The sequence below is a fragment of the Hemitrygon akajei genome, chromosome 13 (assembly GCF_048418815.1).
Source record: "Hemitrygon akajei chromosome 13, sHemAka1.3, whole genome shotgun sequence".
NCBI classification, from domain to species: domain Eukaryota; kingdom Metazoa; phylum Chordata; class Chondrichthyes; order Myliobatiformes; family Dasyatidae; genus Hemitrygon; species Hemitrygon akajei.
In genome coordinates, this window is record NC_133136.1 from 63894119 (window position 1) to 63905463 (window position 11345).

The window sequence follows — 11345 nt, forward strand, 5'->3', positions numbered from 1 at the left end:
TGAAAAGTTAAATGTTTAAGGAGAACGTGAGTGAGAACTACTTCAGTCAGAGGGCGGTGAGAGTGTGGAATGAACTGCTAGCAGAAGTGGTGGATGCAGGTTCAATTTCAACATTGAGAGAAATTTGGATAGGTACATGGATAGGATCGGTATGGAGATTTGGATAGGTATGAACGGGATGGGTACGGAGATTTGGATAGGTATGGATGGGATGGGTATGGAGATTTGTATAGGTACATAGATGGGATGGGTATGGAGATTTGGATAGGTATGGATGGGATGGGTATGGAGATTTGGATAGGTATGAATAGGATGGGTATGGAGATTTGGATAGGTATGGATGGGATGGGTATGGAGATTTGGATAGGTACATGGATGGGATGGGTATGGAGATTTGGATAGGTATGGATGGGATGGGTATGGAGATTTGGATAGGTATGAATAGGATGGGTATGGAAATTTGGATAGGTATGGATGGGAGGGGTATGGAGATTTGGATAGGTATGGATGGGATGGGTATGGAGATTTGGATAGGTATGAATAGGATGGGTATGGAGATTTGGATAGGTATGGATGGGAGGGGTATGGAGATTTGGATAGGTATGGATGGGATGGGTATGGAGATTTGGATAGGTACATGGATGGGATGGGTATGGAGATTTGGATAGATACATGGATGGGATGGGTATGGAGGGTTATGGTCTGGGTGCAGGTCAATGGGACTAGGCAGATTGATTGTTGGATATGGACTGAATGGGCCAAAGGGCCTGTTTTGGTGCAATAATGTTCTATGACTCTATAACTCTATGGCACGTTTATGTGGATTAAAATCATTTGGTAATCAAGTTCAAGTTTAATTATCATTATCATCCAACCGTACATGAATAAGTTTAAATACAACCAAAGGAAACAGCTTCCCTCTGGAGCTAAGGTGCAAACCACAGTACCATCAGTTATACACAAGGCACAAATAGAACATATAAGATAGCAAGTTCACATAGCCACACAAAAATATTTTTTCTCAGGTATTGAAGGAATATTGCCTGAACCCTTAGGAATTGTTAATTTGATCTTCCATAATTAACAATAGGCTCCATTTTTGACCTGCAAAAAGTATATTGTCAAAAAATTTGACGAACATTGAGAAAAAATTCAAAACTTCCAAAGAAAATGCAGTTAACAAAGACGTTCACTTTTCAATCTGCCTTCCTCTCCCACTCATAATATCTTTGCTCCAGTGTGGTTTTCATATCACCATTCATCTTCTTTCCATCTTCCACATATCCATCCTAATAAACTTATTTTGTGGTCCTGTAGCCATTCCAGAGCCAATTCAATTTGACTGTTCAGTCTTTGGAATTAACAAGATCTGATTCTAGTTACAATTGTTACGAACCCCGTAACTGGGTCACTTATCAGCAAAGATAGAGGTCCGTTGAAGTCTGATGGTACTATTTTTAAAAAGTCTTTATTTATAAAGGGGCACAAAAATAAGATTAATACAAACATTCAGATAATATACGTCGTCAATACTCAATCTAAAGGCATGGGTATAGTAATAATCATCAATAAGAAATAGCTCTATCGTTTGACTAGGGGATAATATATTGTCCGATGGAAATATAAAAGTCACTCAGTTCCTGCAGGCTTCAGCCTTTGGGGACTGCTGGGTTTTCACTTATTGGAGAGAGAGAGATTTGTGAGAAAAGAAACTTGCCCGGGTCTTTTGATGAGGCCAATACGTTGAGTCGGGGGAGTTGGTTCCCCGTTGTTAGTTCAAGAAAATCGTTGTCTGTGGTATCAGCCACCGCCCCCCCAGGCAAGGGAACCGAACGCACGTGGCTTCCTTCAAATGGCTTCCCGCTATTACGGGATCGCTAGCGTTTCTTCTGGTGCGTCTCTACAGCCCCTCTTTTATCCTGACTCGCAGGGTAGGGGGTGATGCAATCTCTCTCTCAACCAGCCCACTTTGCCCGAGGGCTTACACGTAGCATAGTCCCCAATCCACAAATGTGTCTCCAAGAGACAATGGCCAATGTCGCGTGACTTTACATCGCCGGGGAACGAGGCAATTTGCACGTCTCTCCCTCTTTTCCTGGGTCCTTTGACCCAACCCACTAGTGCTCTTGCGATTCTCACAAAGGAGGGGGCTGCGGGCATAACACAATGAATCTGAAAGCACTTTGCTCTCACCAAACTGAGTTTTATCATTTTGACCTGTGGATTCAAATTCATGAACTAAGTTCTGCAAAATTATTATTGTATTTTTCAATATAGTTGGCATGCTTGACTCAAAGTCTACAGAAGCAATATCCAAACCCCATCACCTGTGCATCAGGGCAGAATTTATCAGGCTTTGGAATCATTCACTTTGGAAACAGAAACTAAACTATACATATTAAAGTCACGTAAGCCTGTCAGTGAAGTAAATTTGCATATGATTAGGTTTTGATGCTCAGTGGCTCCTGGCAATAATGTCTGGGCACTCCTACAACTAGCAAGTATTTAAAATGCCTTTAAATGTCCTCCAAGAATGCAGATCATTTTTAATTTGTTACCAGTAAACCAGAGATTAGGGATGAACAATACCAGAGGCTCTGCCAAGTAAAGAAAACTGCTGCAAATTCTTTCTGTGTCCTTGTGCATAGAGACTGTGAACAGGATTGCTCCAGGCTCTTCTGGTCCTGGTCCATTTCAACACGTTTGACATTTCACAACCCAGACATTCATATAATGCTGTCAAACCCATGCACAATTCAGCTCGCACCAATTTACATTGAAGCTGAAAATGCCATACAACACTGCAGTGGAACTCGCACAAGAATGGGTTCACAGCTGCGAATGGGTAACTATGATGTTGTTGGGATAACGGAGACATGGCTGCAGGGAGATCAGACCTGGGAAATGAATGTACAAGGGTATACGTGCTATCGTAGGGACAGAAATGTGGGCAGAGGGGGTGGGGTGGCCCTGTTGGTGAGGAATGAGATTCAGTCCTTTGCAAGGGGGGACATAGGGTCAGGAGAAGTAGAGTCTGTGTGGATAGAACTGAGGAACAGTAAGGGCAAAAGGACCCAAATGGGTGTTGTCTACAGGCCACCAAACAGTAGCATGGATATTGGGTGCAAATTGAATAGGGAGTTAACATTGGCATGTGGCAAAGGTAATGTCGCAGTAGTTATGGGGGATTTCAACATGCAGGTGAACTGGGAGAATCAGGTTGGTGCTGGACCACAGGATAGGGAGTTTGCAGAGTGCCTACGGGATGCATTAATGGAACAGCTTGTACGAGAGCCGACCATGGACAAGACTATTCTGGATTTAGTGTTATGTAATGAACAGGATTTGATAAGCGATCTCGCAGTAAAGGAGCTATTAGGAGGTAGTGATCACAATATGATAAGTTTTTATCTGCAATTTGAGAAGGATAAGGGCAGCTCGGAGGTGTCAGTGTTGCAGATGAACAGGGGAAACTATGGAACCATGAGGGAGGAGCTGGCCAAAGTTGACTGGACGGATAGCCTAGCAGAAAAGACAGTGGAACAGCAATGGCAGGTATTCTTGGGAATAATGCACAAGGTGCAAAATCAGTTCATCCCCCAGAGAAGGAAGGATTCAAAGGGGGGAAAGGGGCCTCAGTGGTTGACAAAGGAAGTCAGAGACTGCACAGCATTAAAAAAAAGGAAATATGACAGAGCTAAGGTGAGTGGGAGGACAGATGATTGGGAAGTTTTTAAGGAACAACAAAACTTAACTAAAAAGACAATACGGGGAGAAAAAATGAGGTATGAACGCAAGCTAGCCAGGAATATAAAGGAAGATAGCAAAAGCTTTTTAGGTATGTGAAGAGAAAGAAGATAGTTAAGAACAATGTTGGGCCCTTGAAGAATGAATTGGGTGAAATTGTTATGGGAAACAGAGAAATGGCAGAAGAATTTAATGAGTACTTTAGATCTGCTTTCACTAAGGAAGACACAAGCAATCTCCCAGATGTATGGATGGGCCAAGGACATAGGGTAACAGAGGAAATGAAACAGATTGACATTCAGAAGGAAACGGTGATGAGAAGACTGATGGGACTGAAGGCTGATGATGCACCATCAATAACTCACGCTGAGACTTAGGAAGTGAGATATCGGCTTTTATTGACTGGAATAATAAACAGCACTACATCCTGGGGAAAATGAGGGAGAGCAGCAGCCCACAGTCGCCTTTATACAGGGGTCTGTGGGAGGAGCCACAGGAGCAGTCAGACAGGTATATCTAGTTCACCACAGCTGACAAATCCCCAGGTCCAGATGGTCTGCACCCTAGGGTACTAAAGGAGGTGGCCCTGGAAATTGCGGATGCATTGGTAATCATTTTCCAATGTTCATTAGATTCAGGATCAGTTCCTGAGGATTGGAGAATGGCTAATGTTATCCCACTTTTTAAGAAAGGAGGGAGGGAGAAAACAGAGAACTATCGACCTGTCAGCCTGACATCGGTGGTGGGGAAGATGCTAGAGTCCATTATTAAGGATGAAATAGTGGCATATCTAGATAGCAGTGATAGGATTGGGCCGAGCCAGCATGGATTTACCAAGGGTAAATCATGCTTGACTAATCTGTTGGAGTTTTTCGAGGATGTAACCAGGAAGTTAGACGGGGGAGATCCAGTGGATGTAGTGTACCTCGATTTTCAGAAGGCATTTGATAAGGTCCCACATAGAAGATTGGTGGGTAAAATCAAAGCTCAGGGCATCGGGGGGAAGGCATTGACATGGATAGAAAACTGGTTGGCAGATAGAAAGCAAAGGGTAGCGGTGAATGGGTGTTTCTCGGAATGGCAGGTGGTGACTAGTGGGGTGCCACAGGGCTCGGTATTGGGACCACAGCTGTTTACCATTTACGTTAACGATTTGGATGAAGGCATAGAAAATAACATCAGCAAATTTGCTGATGATACTAAGCTGGGTGGCAGTGTGACATGTGATGAGGATGTTAGGAGAATTCAGGGTGACTTGGATAGGCTGGGTGAGTGGGCAGATACTTGGCAGATGGCGTTTAATGTGAATAAGTGTGAGGTTATCCACTTTGGGAGGAAGAACAGGAAGGCAGATTATTATCTGAACGGTGTAGAGTTGGGTAAGGGAGTAATACAAAGAGATCTCGGAGTCCTTGTTCATCAGTCACTGAACGTGAATGAGCAAGTGCAGCAGGCAGTGAAGAAGGCTAATGGAATGTTGGCCTTTATTACAAAGGGTATTGAGTACAAGAGCAAGGAAATCCTCTTGCATTTGTACAGAGCCCTGGTGAGACCACACCTGGAGTATTGTGTACAGTTTTGGTCTCCAGGGTTAAGGAAGGACATCCTGGCTATAGAGGAAGTGCAGCGTAGATTCACGAGGTTAATTCCTGGGATGTCTGGACTGTCTTACGCAGAGAGGTTAGAGAGACTGGGCTTGTACACGCTGGAATTAAGGAGATTGAGAGGGGATCTGATTGCAACATATAAGATTATTAAGGGATTGGACAAGATAGAGGCAGGAAATATGTTCCAGATGCTGGGAGAGTCCAGTGCCAGAGGGCATGGTTTGAGAATAAGGGGTAGGTCATTTAGGACAGAGTTAAGGAAAAACTTCTTCTCCCAGAGAGTTGTGGGGGTCTGGAATGCACTGCCTAGGAAGGCAGTGAAGGCCAATTCTCTGGATGCTTTCAAGAAGGAGCTAGAAAGGTATCTTATGGATAGGGGAATGAAGGGATATGGGGACAAGGTAGAAACCGGGTATTGATAGGAATTGATCAGCCATGATCTCAAAATGGCGGTGCAGGCTCGAAGGACCGAATGGTCTATGTCTGCACCTATTGTCTATTGTCTATTGTCTAAGAAATGGGAGCATAGTGGGCTACATTCTTGCTTTACTCAAGATTTAAAGGGATCTTCTGCTGCTATCAGCAGACAGCGCAGTCTGCTTCAGATATGACTGCCACTGCTCAAACAGATCACGTCTGTTAATAGACCAAAGGACAACACTTCTATAATCATTCTGTAGCTGGAATCTGTGCACAAAAGACATCACATCACACCTGGATCTGTCCTTTTGAGTCTGCTCTGCCACTTATAGAAATTGAGGATGATCTAACTTCAACCTCAGTTCTGCAGTCCCATTTATCCATGGCATCATTTTATCCATTCGCTAATGAAAGATCTATCTGTTCTAAGCTTATTCAAAAACTCTGCTACCACCAGCATTCAAGGGAGAATTCAAAAAGACCCATGACCAAAGAAGAAAATTGGTTTTGTCTCTGTCTTAAATTGGTGAGCTTTAAACAGTGAACCTTGGTTCCAGATCCTGCCAAGAAAGGAACTATCCACTTACTTATCCACCCTAGCAACATCCCTCAGGACCTTACATCTTTTAATTAAGTCCCTTCTGACTATTCTGAGAAAAAGCAGATGCAAGTCTAGCCTGTCCATCTTTATACCCACTCATTCCAGGTATGCAAAAAATGTTTTCACAGAGTCAAGTTTTCTCAGCTTGTAATAGTAGAGGTGTGTTATAAACTGCAGGTCAGTCCCTTGCTCACATACACGCATTGAGTCTGCCCTCTGTGGAGGTGAAGATCACAGTGACTCTCAACGTCCAGCCCACAATTACAACTGACCACAAAGAGACTACCACATTTCTGAGTTATTGTTCACTGCTGTCACAGAGTCTCTGTACTCATGGACAGACAACTTTGTGTTTTTAATTACTTTGAGAAAAAAGTAGCAGCATAGGCACTGGGACTGGCCACCTCCGCTAGTTCCCAGTGAGTGTAGGAAGCTATCAATGGCACTCATGCTCACATGGAACTTTGAAGATGTCCATTCCCATTTTGTTGTCGATCTTGTAGTTGTTTGTTGTCTTTCCCAGTGACTCCCATGACTTCCTTACAGGATTCTGTATGCCAGATATTTTGAGCAGCCATCATGGTCTGAGAGGTGGGTCCTGGGGGATGAGAGCATCCTTCCCCTCTACTTTTGTGATTTTTCATGCCTGTTCACACTCCAACCACACCAGTTAAGATAGTGAAAGATAGCCACACAAGGGCCAGCACAGATACTGACAATCTCCCGAGGGCGAGTTTTGTAACACTGTGCTGCATCACAGCATCAACCTGCAAACAGAGCAACAGCAGGTGGGACCCAGAGCCAAACGGCCATATAACAAACCAGGAGGAACCAGAGGAGCTGGAAGAAGATGATCACTGCTCAATGCTCAGCGCTTCCTGGCTGAGCAGAAGAGGGAAGCCAAAGATAAATGTCTCATAGAGAAAACTTGAAAACAGCCAGCAAAATTATCATCCCAGTTACTCACTCTACATCCCAACCATTACAGCAATGCAGTACACTAATAATTAGCCGGGAGAGCCTAGATATGCAAAATATTCCACCACATCCTTTTTGTAGGTCCAATTTTACTACTTGTAACAGTTAAGGTGGTTAAGGAGATTTGGTGTGTTACTGAAGACTCCAGCAAATTTCTACAAGGGCATTCTAACTGGTTGTATCACAGCCTGATACAGATGCTTCATTGCACAGGATTGAAAGGTGCTGCAGGGAGTTGGAGGCACGGCCAGCTCCATCAAAGGTATAGCCCTTCCTGTCATCGATTATCTTCAAAATGTGGTGCCTCAAGAAGGCAATGTGCATCATTAAGGTCCCTTACTATCTAAGACATGACCTCTTCTCATTACTACCATCAGAGAGGAGGTACAGGACCCTGAAGACCCACATTCAACATTTTAGGAACAGGTTCTTCTCTTCTACCATCAAATTTCTGAATCACTATTCCTCTTTTGCACTAATAATTTTTTTATTGTTGACTTACAGTAACTTTATGTCTTGCACTGTACTGCTGCCACAAAACAGCAAATTTCGTATCATATGTCAGAGAGAGTGAACCTGATTCTGATTCTAAATGCTTCATAGGACTATTCAAATGGTGTGCTAAAAAATATCTTAATTCCTGATGAAATCCACCCTGTTTAAGGATTCCACTGGACAAAATACACTTTCCTCAGAGAAGATACACCCCATTGGCTGACAGCTTAACCTCTTCAGAAAGAGTTCAATATTAAAGGTGGTTTAATGTAGCAGATGTCCATTACCGTGGTTCCGTATCATTCAAACATCCGAGCACCATTCCCTTTTGGTGATCACGTTGGCAAATGGTCTTGATAAGTAGCACTACTTGGCATCCCGTCCCTGGCTGGGGGAAGGCTGCTCCTTGAGTCCTCGGTGACTCAATTGAAGATTTTACTGTGGATGGGCCAGCTTCAGTCTCAGGAGGGCAGCTTTGGATCACAGATGAACATGCCACCAGGCAGACTGTGGTGGAGATCTCCAGCCTGGTGAAGTTCCATACCTGAAAGAGCCTTCTTGAGTTTAGACAGCTTCCCTTATGCTATTTGGTCTATTTCATTACCTACATTTGGAAGTCTGATTTCTGTTTTGGGAGTACGATGTAAATAGGATATGTGGGAGCTATATTTTAAGTAACAGCTGGTGTGTGTGTGTGTGTGTGTGTGTGTGTGTGTGTGTGTGTGTGTGTGTGTGTGTGTGTGTGTGTGTGTGTGTGTGTGTGTGTGTGTGTGTGTGTGTGTGTGTGTGTGTGTGTGTGTGTGTGTGTGTGTCAGAGAGTGTACAGCTCTTCCATTTCAAAAATTAGTGATATTTATGTTGTAAAGCAGTCTGTAAATCTATTTTGTGAAGTCATGAAGTTTCTTGTGATACTGCTCTACTGGGTGGAGATTCTTGGTCCTGAAGAAAATGACTCCATCCATGGTCACTCGTCCTGACAAACAGTCTCAGCCCGAAACGTCGACAGCACTTCTCCCTATAGATGCTGCCTGGCCTGCTGTGTTCCACCAGCATTTTGTGTGTGTTGTTGTTTGAATTTCCAGCATCTGCAGATTTCCTCGTGTTTCTATCCATGGTTTCTTACCAGAGAGGCTCCCCTGGAAATGCTCCCACCTACCTCCAATCAATAAGATTTTCCAACTGAGATGCCCTAATTTCTGAGAATGTCTATGTCTTTCTATAAATCATGCTGTCTCCTCTTCTCTCTACATGCTTTCTCCCTCTATGCCAGCTGTAATGTGTATAGCTGCAATCCAGTTGGCGGGGTTGTGTTTTAAGTGCTGAAGCCCTTCATCGATTGCTAGGTCAGCAGCTAAACAATTTAAGTGATGTTCTATTGGGAACCACAGAGGTTGTACTGTGGCAATTATGTTTTTGTGTAAGACCTAACACTTTTATATACTTACTTTGACTAAAGTTGCAGGTTTTTGATTTGGCTGTAGAAGCAAATATGACAATATTTTAATGCACCAAGTATGTAATCAAATTTTGTAATCAAGTATTGTGTTTCATGCTTCACTTTACAATTCCACTAGAGGGGGTTATTGAACTACAATTATCTTTATTGACTAGAACTCACATAAAATAAGTTTTCATAAAATAATTCTTCTTTGTTGTTTTGTTTAATAATGACATCCAGTTTGTGCACTAAATCATTTTGCACTCCATAATTTTGCCTATCTTTTCAAAGTTTCTAGCATGGGGTGGCACTGAGGCGCAGTGGTAGAGTGTCTGCTTCACAGCTCCAGCGAACTGGTTCAACACTGCCATGCGCCACTGTCTGTGTGGAGTCCGCATGCTCTTCCCATGACTGCTTTGCTTTCTTCCTGTGCTCTGCTTTCATCTCACATGCCGAAGACATTTGGTTAATTGGTTATTGTAAATGGCTTTTGTGCAGATGATCAGTTGAACTGGTGTAAGTACAGGAAGGTTAGGTTACAGGGAAATCTATTGGGGAATTACTCTGTGAACCAGTATAGACTCATGGGACAAATAGCTACCTCTATGTCACAAGGAAAGATAATTATATCATTTCAATAATGACTTATCCCAGAGTCTTGGTGGTATAAACGCAGTACAGGGGTAATAGCAAGTGAAGTTGAGGCAAAGGCTTAATTCTGCAGGAACTGCCTTCAGAAATATCCAATTAATTCAATTAAATAATCTTCAAGTCCAAAGCTCCAGATAGTATACTCACTCCTTTTAGGGTAGACAGCATGGTAGAGAAGGTTTTGGGCATCCTGGCCTTCATCAGTCTGGACACTGAGTATAGAAGTAGGGATGTTATTTTGCACTTGTACAGGATGTTGGTAAGGCCATACATGGAATAATGTATTTGGTTTCTGTCACCCTGGTATAGGAAAGATGCCAGTCAGAGTACAGAAGTAACTTACGAGGATGTTGACAGGACTCAATATCCTCGCTAGGGAGAGGTTAAACAGAGTAGGACTAGGGCATAGAAGACAGGGGTGATATAGAGGTGCCTGAAATCATAAGGGCCATAGATAGGATGAAAACACACCATCTGTTCTCCAGTGTTGCTGAATCATGAAATAGAGGGCACAGGTTTCAACTGAGAGGGAAAAAGTTAATAGGAACCAGAGGCAACTTTTTTACACAGAGGGTGCATAAGGAACAAACTGCCAGAGTAAGTGGCTGAGGCAGGTGAATTAACGACATTTAAAAGACATTTGGACAGGTACTGTACATGGATAGAAATGCTTTAGGGGGATATGGGGCAAATGTGGTCAAATGGGACTAGCTTAGATGGGCATCTTGGTTGACATGGATGAGTTAGGTCAAAAGCCCATTTCAATGCTGTATTTGCCTGACAAATCCTTGAAGAAATAACAGGCAAGATAGACAAAGGAGATTCAGTACATGTTGTTTACTTGGATTTTCAGTAGGCTTTTGACAAGGTGCTGCTCAGGAGGCTGCTAAACAAGGTAAGAGTCCAGGGTATTGTAGGGAATTGGTAGAAGATTGGCTGACTGACAGGAGGCAAAGAGTGGAAATAAAGAGGGGGGGGGGCTTTTCTGGTTGGATGCCAGTGACTAGGGGTTTGTGTTGGGACCATTTCTTTTCATGTTATATGTCAACAATTCAGATGATGGAATTGATGGCTTTGTAGCCAAGTTTGCGGATGATACAAAGATAGGTGGAGCGGCAGGTAATTTTGAGGAAACAGAGAGTCAGCAGAAGGACAGTAGGAAAAGAAATAGCAGATGAAATATGGTGTTGGAAAGTGTATGGTCCTGCACTATGGTAGTATAAAGCCATAGGCTATTTTCTAAATGGGGAGAAAATTCATAAATCAGAGGTGCAATGGGACTTAGGAGACCTCGTGCAGGATTTCCTAAAGATTAAATTGCAAGTTGAGTCGGTGGTAAGGAAGACAAATATAATGTTGGCATTCATTTTGAGAGGATTGGAATATAAAAGCAAGGATGTGATGCTGA